Raw genomic sequence first — 16,324 nt, 5'->3', positions numbered from 1 at the left:
AGCTTCAGGACGAGACCTTCCAACGCCTCTAGTCGGCGAGCAACACGAGAAAACTTCTCATCAATCCCCACTTCGTTTGAGTCTTCCAGATTCACTGGACCAAGGCGACGATTTACGTCGGAATGCAAAACACGGAGATCCCGTGAGAGATCGTCGATCAGGTCGGCGTTAAGAGTAACCCGACGTTTGACGTCATCGAGATTGTCTCTGATCTCACCGGTTTCCTGATCGAAACGGTGTCGAAGCAATATGTCTTCGGATGGAATTGGCTGGCGTATTTCTGCGCCATGTTCGGTCTGGGAATTCCCAGTATGCACACGCCTGGGCGTGTCGTGCGGTAAGGATGGAAGCGGTGGCGGAGGCGGGGGCGGGGCCTCAGAGAGGCGCGTCGGATTCGACGGACCAGCATTCCGAGGGCCAAATGCCTTGCGAACAGATGGGCTGGGGCCACGCCCCGAGCGCGTTTGAACGCCTACGCTTCCATCCGACGACGAGGGCTTCCTCGGTCGCTGGGACATCGTTGGAACCACAAAAAGGGACAGTGAAAAACAAATGAGCAGAGAGATCTCTGAAAGAGCACGATTCTAGGTCGGGAGACCAGAAATGTAGTGCAACGCCGAGTTCGGCGAACTACTCCACGAGTTCGGGCGCGGTGGGTAGCGACGCAGTATGACTGCAGTAGTGGTAGAGTGGAGACAAGCTCCGAAAGTACCCCGGACTTACCAGACTGTAGACAGCCAGTAGGGCGGATAGGGATAGGAGGGGAAGTAAAGGGAGCTGTTGGTGAAGCCAGCGTACACTCGCGCTTGGCGCCTATACCGTCGGTGAGTTCACCGTGCAGTATTAGGGGGCACTGAGCTGTAGAGGCCGGACTTGGTTGGGTTTACTAGGGTGGTGCTACCGTACTACCCTATATACTAATGGAGTGCCGGATTGAGGTCGCGGTGGTCCGCACACGTACACGTGTCGAGGGGCGCCGACGGCGGCGTGTCTATCATACTACTGTCAGGGAAGGGTCTGTAAGCTCTGTAATATCAGCACGGAGGACAGCGGTACCTCCGCGAGGATTCCGCCCACACGTGTACACGCGAGCCCAAAAATGCCAATTTTTGGATTGCCAGCAATGCCATGCGGCATGGACGCGTTGCGCCACAACCACCACGCCCCGGTTCCGCCGCAGGAACTCTAAGACGTGCCTGGCAACCTCCTCCCCCCGAGCTGCCTTGACGCAGCCCTACGTCGGGCTGGCACGACGCACGGCGGCCAGGGTTGGCTTCGCTCTGCAGCCCGCGACCCCAGCAACGGGTACGTCTGCAAAGTTAGCTCACCTTCGCCAACCCCTTCGAAGATTCTAGCGTCCCACTCCACGGCGTGGAAGGCCTCCATCGGGGCAGTGCCCTGCGCACTCGCATACGGCACGCCCCGCATCTCCCTGGCCCGGCCACTTCCGGCTTCTCCTTCACCCATCACCATGGCCTCTACTAACCATCTCCCCGCGGCCTCATACACGGCAGTCGGTTTTGCAACCCCAGGCGGGGCACTCTGTACCACAGGAGAGCCGTCCCGCAGCTCAATCCTGGGTAGAGGTTCCGCTGCCCTAACTGCCATGGAAGCCTCGCTCAGCGGGGTCGAAGGCGCGTCACCGCACAGCGATGCTGCGCGAGACGCAGCACTTCGAGATGATAAGGCGCGGGATGGTGATGAAGCTCGCGACGACGGAGATTGCGGAGACACAGCGCGCGAAGACAACGAAGACCGCGACGAAAGCGAAGGCGTCGATTGTAGCCAGGAATACTTGTCCGACAGCGATCGAGACGCAGCGCGAACCCACGGGTCGCGAAGCGACACGACGATGGGAGGCGGCACGACGCGAGGCGACACGACGCCAGGCGATGAGACGCGCAGTCGTGAGACGCGAGGCGTAAAGACGTAGGATGATTGTGCAGAGGACGCCTGTGCGCGGGACGCTTGCTGGTGTGGCGCTTGTTCGTGCTCCCGAAGACTACGGCGTCGACCCCCCCTGCGCTTCCGCTTCCGCTGTGGCGCCATCTCGTGTCAACTACAGAAGGTCCGACGCCCATGGGAGAGAGTGTCGCGCACGCGCATATATACTGTATGGCGTATTTGATATGATAACACCATCCAAAAGGTGCATGCACAGTTTGGATATTGATATTCCGCGTGCTTACAAAACATGGGCTGTAAGCTTACCGTCCCCGCAGACGGCAAGCGATCTCTGCAGTGGTCTAACGTGATGCTGAGGGCATGATGCAGATTGCTGAGAAAGAACGCAAACCCATGGTAGGTGGAAGCAATAAAGCATCAGCAAGGGCCAGTATGAACACAAGTATATTTTCAAGTATAAAAGTGGCAGAAACAAGAGCTATGGGTCAGGACAGGCAGATAGTATCATCGTGTGAAAACACTTTATCACAGGGTATCATGGAGGCATATTCTAGCGCATACGGTGAAATCTTTATCTTTATCGCAGGGTATCATAGGGGCATATCCTAACGCATACGGTAGATTTCACGCTTACACGTGGAGTGGGTGGACAACCTCTGTGGCATGCGCCATAGACGTTGACCACCCAATCGAGAAATGTCGGAGATTCGTCATACTTGTCGCACGTTTACTGGTGACAAAGGTGGTGATTTCGCGATTTGCGATTTTGCGATTTGGTAGTTTCTGAGGGCACCCATTCTGTACGCATGCCATTCACCGGTAAACAGTTGATAAGTGGCATTGGTCATGGAACGATTTCAACTGCATATCGTATGCGTTAGGATATGCCCCTATGATACCCTGTGATAAAGAAAAGTACAGCTTGATATCGTCCCGAGTGGAATGACCGTAAGATGATGCAGTGTTGATGAGCAACTACACCAGCGGTCATGTGGGTTTTTGGCCAACAATATGTGTGTATGTAGACAAAGTCCCTCATTACCATATGTTGAGGAAGTGTGGGCACCACTTTATACATGATCGTTGGAACCTCCCCCGACAGACGCTCTGTTTCTTCTAGTCGCGGGGGTTCCTTCCACCTTCAAAAACTTGCTTCCATTTCTTCGTGACCTTCGAATCAGCATTCTACTGTACATAACGTACCCTATCCCAACTCTCTTGTCCAGTCTGCCACCCTTCCACCCCCTCCCCCATCTCTTCATTGTGCCATAGCATCCCGCTCCCTACCACAGCACCGCTTAGGCATGTTCCCGACCAACGATAGGTTGCGCGAGTTGGTGGTCTCGCCACGCCCTGCTTCTCAGACTGCGCGCTCGTTGTGCAAGAGTTTTCCAGAGTGTTGGACATTGCAAGGTCGGCTCAAGCGGGACGCGAATCTCGATGTACATCGCAGCGAACGGGGGAGTGAACAGGCCTGCACAGAGACAAAGGCAGGTGACGGCATGGCATGGCGCCAGAAGCACAGCGGGAGGCCAGCGGGCCACTCGGTGTGACGGACGGGCGACAGGGGTGCCATCGCTGCGAGGGATGGGGAGCGAGGTTGGAAGGAGGGTGTGCCTGGTGCCAGGTGCCTAGAACCGGGGGGGACACGTCCTCATCCGTCCCTCATTCATTGCTCGGCCGTCCCTCTGTTAGGGTCTGTCGGCAACCTACGCCGTCTCTGCAGGGTGAACGGCACTGTAATGGCTTGAGACAGTCGCGCGTCACTTTGCATGTGGGCGAGCTTTCTGTCTTGTCCATCAAAGCTCACAGACCGGTTCACGCCGCGACAGTGTCCAGCAAGTCCAGCTGTTAGACTTATTCACTAGACTACAGTAGATATCACTTTTCTCTTTTATCAATATCAATTCAGGGATCGTGTAGGTTACCTTTAGCTATCAACGATAGAGTCCCTTAAGGACGTGCCACTTACAATTCTACCTGTTTTAGGGTGTAACTGTTTAGACACATTTCGTGGGTGGCGCAACCTCCCTTTTATGGTAGTGTGCCTACTTTTATTGTACAGTAGTTTCGTGATAGGACGAACCTCTGATGAGGGGAACCTCGCGATAAAAGAAACCGGGAACGGTCCCCCGGTGTCGGAGACCGTCACAAATAAACAAAAATAGCCTTAGTTCCGTTCGCGATAAGCGAAACCGCTTTAACGGATTAAAACATATCTAGAAAACCGTTACACCATTGAGGACTAAGAAAAAAATCATCATATAAACCGCCCTACTGCAGTCCCGACTCTTGAGTTTACTAAGCGCTTCTTTTGTTTTTTTCTCACACCGTCCGCCATCGCAATTTATTTTCTAGACCACAAAAATGCAGAAAAAAAGGTTGTCGCTGAGATAGAGCGGCGACGAAAAGCAGGACTCAATGCTTCGCAGTGCGCTCTTGCTGCATGGGCCCACAAAGAATTTAAAATCCCATCTTTGCCGAGTAAAGCCGCTATTTCTCGCCTTTTTGCGCAACAAGAGAGCCTCTCTGCCCGACCATGCCGCCACCCCTTTAAAGTGAAACGTTTAAAGCAAGGCAAAAATCACGCGGTTGAACAAGCATTATTCGAGTGGATATGTGTGCAGCAAAATCGACGCGTAAATGTTAATGGGGAAATTATTCGTGAGAAAGCCAAACGACTGCAACAACTCCATAATGAGAGACGCTCCGACGACCTCAAAAGCTCTCTTAAATTTTCGCTGGGGTGGCTTGATAATTTTAAAGCGCCGCTGGAATCTACGCTCGTTTAAATCATACGGGTAATGGAGAGACGCTGATGAACATGCAATGCAGGATGCGCTCACTAAGATAAAGGACATCATTAGTTTTTATGGCAGAAAGGACATATTTAATGCTGATGAGTGCGGCTTATTTTATTCTATGCCATCGAACCGTACTGTGGCATTGGAACCTCTCTCGGGGCGCAAAAAAGCCAAAGATCGCATCACGTTTATAATATGTGCGAGTGGAGATGGGTCAGGTAAATACGAGCTCATGATAATTGGGTCATCTAAAAACCCGCGTGTGTTTAAAAAAGTCTGGCCGTGAGCTTGGCTTCGATTACCATTCCAACAAGAAGGCATAGATGACGACCATTTTTATATAGAATGGCTTCAACGCTTTCAAAAATTTGTGGCTAAAGATCCAGAGCGCAAAGTGGTTTTGATCATCGATAACTGGAGCGCACATGCTACAGTTGAGACGCTGCCGTCTCTACCTAATGTTCGCGTGGTCTTTTTACCTCCCAACTACACGCCCAAAATTCAACCTATGGACGCTGGGGTAATTGCAGCACTCAAATTAAGGTACAGACGCATGCATATGGAACGAGCTTTAGACAATGTCGACGCAGAGGTTAAAAAAATATACAAGATGGATGTTCTTACAGCGATGAGATGGTTCAAAAGGGCATGGGAAGAGCTTCCTAGTGATGTAGTTGCTAATTGTTGGAGGCACTGTGGTTTGATTTCCGCTGTGGAAGATGTTGCTATAGAATCAAGTGAACGGATGTTATTATCACGCCTTGAAAGCCAGATCGGGGAGTTAGTTACACAGAGGCGGCGGCTTAGTGTTGCCGATTTATTGAATCCGGAAGAGGAGGATGTCTGCATACAGTGTGTAGGTGATCAAGAGCTAATTGATTCAGCAATAGCAGATGATACACCAGAGGAGGAGGGGCTTGAAGATCTAAACGCCCTTCCTGGAAGTGCAGAACAGCTGCGGGCGCTGGCGCTGACGAAAAGGATTGCCACATGTGTGGGTGTCGATAATTTAGCTTTTTTGTGCGCGATGCGTAATTTGCAACGGTTCATCCGGTTAGAGGCGGATCAGAGCGCGAAACAGACCACTATTGATATGTTTTTCAATTAAATTTTAGTCGAATGTTGTAATTGGCTGACAATCATCGGTATGATAAGCTTTGATAACGGGAACCCTGCGATTGTTGTCAACCGTGATCATGTGATGGTGTAATTAGGATCTCTTTCCATTACAGTGACACATGCCATGCCCGATGAAGGGAGAACTTGGACATTCAACCTGGTGCCTACCACTGAAGGGGCGCGTGATATATGGAGCGCGATATACTCCTTTTTTCCTCAAGGGGTGCCTACACTGCAATTGACACGCTGAACTAGGGGAACGGTTACCAGAAACCATGGCTTAAGTATTGTAATCCCTCAACTTACTCGGGGACGAGGGTAGCGTATGTTTATTGAACCTTGGTTTGGCGCAGTAAAGTGCTGAACGCAGGGTAAGAACATACCGCGATCTGTGTTGTTGTTGTTTCTTCCAGGCCTCGGCATTCTCTGTAGCATAAACACCCCCAGACGACTGGAGGTGTATGCGCAGTTCGACCTGTAGACCCCGGTTCGGAGAAGGGGTGAAGCGGGCCAACCAGCTACGGAACCGGGCTCGGGCCCGGGTAGCGGTGGTAGAGCGGGAGCGAGCAGGGACGCGCGCACGCACGAGCGGATCGACGCCTCGACGCCCCGGAGCACCACTGGGTGACGTACCAGTGCTGACGGGCGGAGGCGGTTCCGTGCTCGCTCGCGTGCTGCGCGTCCACTCCGGCTCGGCTCCGACTAAACGCGCGCGAAGAGCGGGGGCGACGTTTAGAATAAGCTGGGTGGACTGACCTTGGCGGTCGGTTCAGGACAAGCCCGTGCTTGTCGCCCCCGTCCGCCGTCGGTCCGCTCCATATTTAATATACAAAACCATCTATCATAACACTACAGTACCCAGGTACTGTAGTAGGCTACTGTAGTGCAGGTCGGCCTGCACTGTAATACTGTCAGCTATGTCGAGGCTGACAGTACACGTATTACCCGTGGTGCGTGTGCGCTTCGTTCGCGCGTGGTACACGTGTGCACGTGGGCTGTGGGCACACGTGGACACGCTCGGTGGTACTGTAGAGCGTCCGGCTCTACAGTAACTAAATCAATCGTGATCTAATCTAAAGTGAGTCCCCCAGGGGGGGGTTATGCTACACGGCCCCCCCCACAAGTGTGAACGTCCGCGTTCACATGTGCTTGTAGGGCAACTCGTGCTACTTTTGACCTGAACCCCTTCTTGGTATTCTCATCTCTTCTGCTCCAGTCGTTGCGGGTCCCGTTTCCGGTAGCACGCCGCCGTGTGCGCTCTCGCGTCCCGTCCGCTTCTCCGTTGGCCACGCCGCTCACTCCGTCCGCACATCGGGGCGACGCCCTCTTTTTCTCCTTTTCTATACTCGGGGCGCCGCGCTCCCGCTGTCCTGACCCTACTTGCCGGAGGCCTCGTTGTTGGGGTAATAATGACGTGGCCCTCCGAGGGTCGGTTCGTCGCGTCCGTCGCTACTCCGTCAAGCTCTGTAACCCCATGCCCCTCACAGCCGGGTCTTTCGTTTCAATCTCCCGGAGGCGCCGCTCCCCTCGAACCGTCGACGGCGGCGGTCGCGGCCCCGGATGAGCACGCTTCGGGTCGTCCCGTGGCAGTTGTGCGCCCTTGGGTTACCGTACAGCCATTTCAGCGAGCTCGTGTCTCTCGGGAGTCGACGTCTTCTGTCGAGCTGGTTCCCTCGGCGACGGCCCCCCGCCTGTCCGTCGAGGCGGGCCCCGTCGGGGCCCCTACGGCAGCGCTTCCCGGGGCGACGGGTTCGCACGGGGGATCGGGCAACGGCCCTCGCGTTAGCGAACATCCTGAGACGCCTCAGTATGTGTCGGGTCAAGGCACCGAAATGGTCGAGGCTCCATCCAAGTGGTTCGGCGCGGCGCTCGAGCGTTCCGCCCCGTTGCCCCTAGACCGTCTAAGGTTCGCGTGGTGCCGCTATGCCCGTTCTGGAATTACTGTCGGGGAACTGCTGGCGCGGGAACAACTTCGTCCCGATTTGCTTCGCGTCCGGAAGGTGTACGAAGCCGGACGCGTGGAGGAGTCCTCGCTCGTCCTGGAGCGCCTCCTGGCCGAAGGTGGCGGTGCGGCGTATCAGATCCCTTCTGCCATCCCCTGCGATCGCACGTTCGCGTACAGTCTCGGTGAGGTGGAATACGTGGATCGCATGGCCACGTATCTCTTCCACCGCGAGGGGACGGCCCCTCGAGAATTCGTCTTATCCAACGTGGGGGGTCTGTACGTGAGACCCCGTCCTTTCGCCTATTCGAAGGCGCGCGTCGCTCTACAGAAGTCAGCGTGCTCGCTGATGAGGCTATACGGCGTTGCCATTGCTCCTCACGATTGGTCGGCGTACCGCCATTCCGAGGAGGAGGACGGGCGTGTTTTCCGCCACGCTTCCTTCGAAGGAGGCCTGTCCCCTCGCGACTTCCCCCGGCTCCCTGCAGTGATACGGGAGACCCTCCCTTCGTTGGGAGTACATCCGTTGCTCCCGTATGTGCTCAAGCACTTCGGTGTGGCGTGCTCAAATTCTCAACATCCGGCTTATGCAGACTTAATGCACAACGTAGGGAGGGAATGGGCCTGGGCCCTCGGCAACGCTTTCATGAACGAGGTATCTATTCACGGTCGCGTGTTCGTCCAGCCCCTCGAGGTGCTGGCTTACTTGGGGAGGGTTGCGTGGGACCTCCCCCAGGTCCCCTTACATCCGCTCGAGCGGAGCACTCAGCATGTGCCGTGGTCGTATTCGTTCGCCCTCGCGCTCATGCAACGGGCTAGCGAGGTGAGCGAAATCCAGCATCAGCGCTGGACCGATTTCACTACTGGCGAGCGATCCTCCTTCCTCGTATATGACCATCGCGCTGACGCCTTTGTGGCGCGCCAAGTGGCGCCGGCGTCCTCGTCAGGGCACGTCAGGAGCGGAGGCGGAGTCGGCTCCGCTTCGCGTGAGGCTCGGAAGAAACGGTACCGCGATTTGGACAGTGAGCCCGCTCCCTACACGTCCGCTCGTGCTGACTCGCTGTTCGAAACTCGTCTCGCCGAGAGCGACTTCGGTCCGGTGGCGAGTCCTCCGGTTCCCCCTGTTCCACCTCTCAATGCGGTGCCGCTGCGTGAGGCCCCACCGGTGGCGTCCGTACGCCACGCGACGTTGGAGCGAGAGGACGTCAAGGCCGTCCCGTCGTTAGCCCATGCCTTGGGTCGCGCTGCCGACCGCCCTTGGCAGGTGGGCAGCCTCCTCGGCACACTCGCGAGCTGGTACTTGGCGCGAAGCGACGAAGCACGTCGCCTCGAGGCGGGTCGTGCGTCGTCCGTGTCCGAGTTGCGCCATGCACGCATCGAGTTAGCGGCGTTAAGCGAGTCCTCTGATCGTCAAGCGAGCGCGCTGGAGCGGACGACCGCCGAACGTGACCGGTACCGCCGCGAACGAGACGACCTCCGACGCCTTCGCGTGGAGTCTTCGTCGGCGCCACGCCCGATCATGCGAGATCCTTACGAGCAGTCGGGGTACGAGGCCGCCGCGGTGGGCAACGTCCCGGCTCCTCAGAGCCGTGTGCATCACTGGACTCGCCATAGTGAGGTGGCGTTGCCTCCACTTGCGGAGCACGCGGCAGAGCCGCCTCGTCACCCCAGTTACTGTCCCCCTAGCCTTTACGGGTCAGGGGACGCGTCGCCGGCCGACCGTACCAACCACTGAACGGGTCGTCCCGTTATAATTGCCGGGGGTATGTTCTTCCTCCCCCTCTTTTCTCTGCGTAAAATCAATCCCGTGTCTTGCGTGCGCGCGATGTCCGTCGGACCTGCAGAGGGGCCCTCGCCGTGACCCGTGCGTGCACGGTGTGACTTCTTCGTTTCACCGCGTCATACTTCCTTTAGGGAGCGCGCCAGCGAGCTCGCCTACGAAGGCAATATTGGTCAGCGCTCCCCTTGGTCGCGGGTCCCGCGGGGAGGCCAGTTGGTGAGGCAATTCGAATTGTCTGCACGGGGAGGAAGGGGTAGGCCAGAGCACTTCTCCTTGTCGACTTTGTCCCTTCCCACGCGAACTTTTCTGCCCCCACGAGGACTTGTGTCGGTGGGGGCGGAAGCCGGCTGTCGCACATCATCTTCGTCTCCGTACCGGCCTTGCCGTATTCGGCTCTTCGTAAATCGCTGTTCTCCTTCTCCTTCGTCCGTCGCCGTCGTGGCGATCCTCTTTTTGACGTTTATCTCCTCTACTTTGGTCCCTCGCCCGCATCGGCCGGGTCGTTCCGCTCATGTGGTGTTCTTCGTTCTCCCTGGCAGTCTGTCCTGCCAGCTTGTCGACGTGGTACTTGGTCCCCTCTCCCTGTTGCGTTCCTCACAGTCTCCTCTGCGCAACGTTGCGCTTCGCGCCGTGTACTCCTCTGCCCCTGCCCTCGGCTATGAGCGGGTAGGGGTAAGAGAGTTGGGGGACGTTCCGAGTCGTCCGTTTGGGACCGGAGAGGACGTCGTCGCCTCTCTCCTGTCATCGGAGCCCGGGTCCGCGTGCGGTTTCGTGGGTCCTCCTGGGCGGGTCGTCCCGCCAGCTTCTTGGTGTGATTCATACGTTGGGAACGCGTTTCTCCCGACCTCCCACGTCCGCTATCCAGCGCAGCGTCGCGCTCCGTATTGTACTCTCCCCCGCTCCGCTTTCGGGCGAGCGAGCGGGGGTGAGGGGCAGATCGTTGGCATGTCGGGGAAATGGGAGGAGTCGTCTCCTTCCTCTTCGCCAGGGCGGCGCGTCAGCGTGGTCGTGCCGTTGGTCTTGGTGCCTGCTCCGCGTTCGGGACGGCCCGTGCCCCGCTTGGACGTCTGTTGGTTTGACAATTATGGAGGGGGCGGAACCGGGCCGCGCCCCTCCATAGTTGGGCTCTGGTAGCGTGTACCGATCGGTTGGTACACACTGTACTCTTCTCACGCGTCGCTGCACGGACGTCTCTTGCTCGTTGTTGCGTACAGCACGTGTCTGGGCGTCCTGCCCGTGCAACCGCCCGTCAGTGTAATTTCCCATTTCACGGATATTTTCTCCCTTATTTAGGGTATGGCGGTGGCTGTTTGTTGGAGCTCTGATCTTGAGTGTATCAGCCGGCGGCGGCCCGTACTGTCTCTTTCTCTCCCCTTGTTCGGACTGGGGCGTACTTGTCGTTGCTATCTAATGCAGCGCTGCGTCTTCCCGTCGTCGCGGGGGACTCGGGATCGCGGACCATTTCGTCATAGCGCAGCTGGTCCGGACCGGGGCGTGCAGGACAGCTGTCCCATGTCGGCAGAACTTGTGGCGACCGCGGGGCGACTATATCGCTCTGGGAGATCGTCTCCCTGCTGGAGGGCTCCTTGCTCACAGTCCGTGACGAGGGGCCCTCAGGGCGCAGCTCGTGCTGCTCGCTTCCTCTGGTTTGCTTACGGGACCTTCGTCGATACGTCTTGACGTCCTCTGGTCAATACAAAACGGGCGATGCCTTCGTGGGCACTTGTTTTAGGGCATTTTCGCGTTCGACCGCGTCACTCTGCCTTGAGGCGCAAGTTGATGCGCCGAATACGCTTGTCGAAGTCGCGTTTATAGCGAGCTTGCGTTCGCCGAAGGCTTCCGTAGGCCTTTTGGATAGTCGAGTCCAGGGTCTTGAGGAACTCGGCACGTTGGTTCCCCCTATCGGAAGGGGGCGCGTCGCCGTCCGCCCGTCGGAGAGAGAACTCCGGCGGTGGCCTGCTGAGCACGAGCTCAAACGGCGTGGTGCGTGTGGTGCGATGTACGTGGGAGTTGTACGCATACGTAAGCGGCCCCTTGTACACATCCCAGTCGTCCTGGTGTTCACCTACGTAGTTCCGCAGCATCGAGGCGATTGTTCGGTTATATCGCTCGACTTGCCCGTTCGTCTGGGGATGGTACGCCGAAGTGTACAAATTCGTTATCCCCAGAACACGGCAGGTGCTGTGGAAGAACTTGGCATTAAACTGAGGGCCGTTGTCCGAAAGCAACGTGTGAGGGACGCCGTATTTGAACACCCACGACTCGCAGAACGCGACTGCGACGGTGTATGCGGTTATCGTGCGGAGCGCCACGACTTGCGTCAGCTTGCTAAAACGGTCCGTAATCACGAGCAGGAATCGTTTTCCTGCCTTCGTCTTGGGGAGCGGCCCCAAGATGTCGATGGCGAGGCTCTCGAGAGGCCTCGTAGCTGGGAACAATCTCAATCGATTGAGATGTTTCCTCAGCTTGACCCGGTTCATCGCGCAGGTCCGACACCCTCGCACCGTGGCTGCCACGTCTGCAGCCAGGTGGGGCCAGTAGTACTCGCGTCGAAGTGCGTAGTACATACGGTTCTGGCCCGGGTGCCCCGCGATGGCCGGGTTGTGGCACAGGCGAAGGAGCCTGGCGCGGAGCGTCTGGCCCGGGTGCCCCGCGATGGCCGGGTTGTGGCACAGGCGAAGGAGCCTGGCGCGGAGCGTCTGAGGTACCACCACCTGAACGATATCAGGGTCGAAGGGGTGTCTCCGTTTGAGCACCCCTTGGTGGTCCTCGAAGAACGCGGAGTCCCGGGACTCTGACTGTCGTGCCAAAACGGTTTGGCAGAAGTCATCCACGCGTTGCTCCTCGGCTATCTCCTCTATCGTAAGAGGGGCCGGAAGGTCGTCCTGCGGTGGGGCGACCGGGGATTCGAGCGCGCCAGCCTCGGGGTCTTCGGCGCGCTGGATATCGGCGGCGTCGAACCCGTCGTTCTCCTCCCAAAACGAATTGGGTCCTTGAAGACCGGGGGCTTCGTCGTCACCTCGCGGTTCGTCGCGCGTCCGTACGCGCGACCTTGTTCGGGCTTCGGCTTGGTTCCGTGTCGTTACGAAGACATGGGCCGCCTGATGATCGCAGCTCGCGGTACAAGCGTGGTCCGCGAGCTCGTTCGATACGTCTCGAACGGTCGTACCCCCGTCGAAGGTGGGAATGTCGTCATCCACCTCGACGGTGGGGCGAGCGTCATCGGCGACCTTCGGCGACACGAGTCGTGACAGGGCATCGGGCACCTGATGCACGCGCCCGGGGCGGTACTGAATGGTGAAATCGTATTCAGCCAGACGTAGCCGCCACCGGGTGAGTCTTCCTGAGCTCTCCGTGAGCGACATGAGCCATCGGAGGGCGTCGTGATCCGTCCGGACGGTGAACTTGGTTCCTTCGATATACGGCCGCAGTGTGCGGACGGCCCACACCACGGCGAAGCACTCACGCTCCGTAGCGCTGTAGTTCCGTTCGCTATCGCTTAGCGAGTACGACCAGTACCCAACGGGGCGCCAATCGTTTGGCTCGTCGTGCTCCTGTAGGAGGGTGCACCCGAGTTGATATGCACTGGCGTCAGTGTCCAACAGGTACGGTCGGCCGTACCGTGGTAGCGCGAGGATCGGCGGGGAGATCATCGCAGCCTTCAGGCTTTCGAAAGCCTGAAGCTGAAATTCCGTTGGGTTATCGAAATCGTGATCCGAGTCCTTGCGCGTTATATCGGTTAACGGACGTGCAATCTTCGAGAAGCCCTTGACGAAGCGACGATACACGTTACACGCCCCGAGGAACGAGCGCACCTGCGTCAACGTCCTCGGGAACGTAAACGTCTTGAAGGCGTCGATTGCCGTATCAGCCACGCTCAACTTACCTGGGGATATAACGTGCCCCAGGTAGTGCACCTTCGGACGGAAGAAGCTGCACTTCTTGAGCTTGAGGGAGATGCCGGCACTCCGCAACAAGCTCAAGACGGTATCGAGATGCCTTGCGTGTTCCGCGTCCGTACGCGAGAACACGATAACGTCATCGAGATAGACGAGGCATATTTGCCAGCGGACTCCGGAGAGTATGATATCGAGGGCACGTTGGAAGGTGGCCGGTGCCCCTTTTAATCCAAACGGCATGCGCAAATGGCGGTACGTACCCATATGTGTCGTGAAGGTAGTCTTATCCCGGTCCTCCGGAGCGACCGGGATCTGCCAATAACCGGAATTGCAGTCCAGCGTCGTAAAGACGGCTGCATCTCCTAAAGAGTCGATGCAGTCGTCCATACGCGGCAGCGGATACGAATCCGCTGCAGTCTTCGCGTTGAGACGCCGGTAGTCCACGCAGAACCGAAGAGAGCCGTCTTTCTTCGGTACGAGCACCACCGGGGACGCCCATTCGGTGCTTGCGGGTTCGATAACCCCTGCGTTCAACATCTTGTTGACCTCCTTCGCGACCATTTCGCGCATGGCCGGGCCCTTCCGATAGGGCATAGAACGAATCGGTTTCGTTCCCGGTTCGAGGGGAATGCGGTGCTCTGTGGCTTGGATCGTTCCGAGCGCACCGCTCCACAGACTCGAGTGCTTACGGAGCATCTCGAGCACGTGGCCACGGAGCTGGTCATCGTCGATGTATGACAAGTCAATCTCTTTTTCCCAATCCATCGGTGGATTTTCGGGATCCTTCTGCTGGGGGGGTACAGTACCCTCCGCCGTCGGTTGGGGTATAGGTAACCGTTCGTCCGGGTCAACCCCTTCACTCCCCGCGGTTGCCTTCTCGTCGGAGCTGGATCGGCCAGCTCCGACCTCTCCGACTTGATCGGTCAAGTCGGTCAGATGCAACGCGAGCGCGACCTCCTCAGCGACTCGACGTTCGGGCGTGAGGATCGCGAGGGGGTTGCGCTTCGCGTATTTCACGACGGTGTGCTTCGGAAGCCGCCTCTCCCGTCGCGAGAAGTTTGCGACGATGACTTCGAATGTCTGGTTCGGCAGGACTTCCGCGACGCCATTCGTCAGCCTCACTCCATGACGGTGTTGGAGTGAGGGCTTGGGCTCCAGGAACAGGAGACCCCTCCCCGCGGTTGTCACACGCACACGGGCTTGCGACATCGCGGGGATGGTAGCCCAGCGGGCGACTCGGATCGCCTGCGGGGCCTCCTCGCGTACCTCCGGACGACTCGTTTGGCGACCATGTCGCCTGGTAGGGGGAGTCGGTTCCCCCTTCCCATTGACGATGGCTACCGACCTACCGTGACGAAGTTCGAGCTTCTGTCCATCGATGTCGATGCTGCGTACGTGCGCATCAATGAACGCGGTCCCAAGTAGAACGGGAACAGCGAGTTGTTCGGCCACTACGAAAGGTATGCGGAACGTCGTGTTTCGCAGCCGGACCGCGAGGCGGACGACCGCCGTAAGTCGAAGCGGGTTACTGTTCGCGCCAGCCAGGCGTGGTAATGGCGCGTCCCGTATTACGTAGCGAGCCCAGTCGGGAGGGAGGTCGGCCTTCCTCACCAAGTTGTAGCCCGAGCACGTGTCGACGGCGATCGTGTGGGGCTTAAACGCGTTGCCTTCGGTGGCCACGGAGCCCAAGACGTTATATATTTTCGACGTCATGAGGCATACGAGGCCATCGACCACCTTGGGCGCGACCTTATCGGTGAGGTCGTTCCGCCGGGGCCTTCGACTTCGGCGTTGGCCCCTCTTGCGTTTCCTTCGGCTCGAGCCGGGGGACGTTCGCGTCTCAGTGACGCCCGTCCAGGTGCTGGAGTCCGTACGAGGCGGACATTTCGTCGGCGACCTTGGGCTCACCGGGGTCCGAAGGGCGACCGACTCGTGTCGGTCGGCGTTAACCACGTCTCGCTCGTTGCGCTTCACTGGGATGTCGGGTGTCCCTGTGGTGCCTTCTTCCAACATCGGGTCTACGTGGGCCTCGGTGTTGGGTTTCTCCTGCAATGTCGACATTGCTGGAGTCCCCGTGCTCGACTCCGATAGCGGGGGATGTATTATCGGACAATACCCCCCGTGTCCTTGGCCAGCACGCGGGGACCGGTCTAGTTCATAGGGAAAAGACGGCTCACGCGACCGCGTGTACGTAACCGTCTTTACCCTTTTTTCGAACTACCGGTGCTATCGGAGCTACCCCCCTGGCTATCGTCGGCCAGGTCTTCTCCGGGTGGCCGACCACGTGGGTCGGGACTATTCCTCCCGGGCGGCTCGGCAGCCTTGGCGAAGTACTCGGGTACTTCCGGGCCTTGACCTGCGGCGTCCGGCCGTCGCAGGATATGGGGGATGAAGCGAGTCGGCTCTCCTTCGTGACCCTCCGCGGGTAGGGGGTACGGATCCTCTACCCAGTCTTGCAGGTACATTATCGCATTTTGTACCTGTTGGGGTAAACGAGAACGGTCTCGGTCCTCTCTTTCTCCTAGTCGGGGGTACCTTGTGTCCGCCTGCCAGTAGGCGGGTCGATCCCGACGATCGAGTTCGGTACGACGATACCCGCCTCCACGGGGGGCGAATCGAGCGCCCCCACCCGACCGATTCGGGAAACCTTGACGCGGGGGACGACCCTCGCCGACCGCTTGCCGGAGTAGATTGCGCGCCTCGGGGCGCGTCTCCATCTGGTAGCGGTAGTTCCTGTACGCCGTGAACATTCGTTGTTCCGGCGACAGGAACGGGCAGGCGTACATGGCGTGTCCGTACGTACGACATAGCCAGCACACGTACGCGCTGCCGTCCGTTGAGGCGAAGGTCGCCGCGTGACGCGCCTCCTCGTCGG

Source organism: Chondrus crispus, genomic scaffold (genome assembly GCF_000350225.1).
Source record: "Chondrus crispus Stackhouse genomic scaffold, scaffold_308, whole genome shotgun sequence".
NCBI lineage: Eukaryota > Rhodophyta > Florideophyceae > Gigartinales > Gigartinaceae > Chondrus > Chondrus crispus.
The sequence above is the reverse complement of the archived record's forward strand: the minus strand, read 5'-3'. Positions refer to the sequence as shown.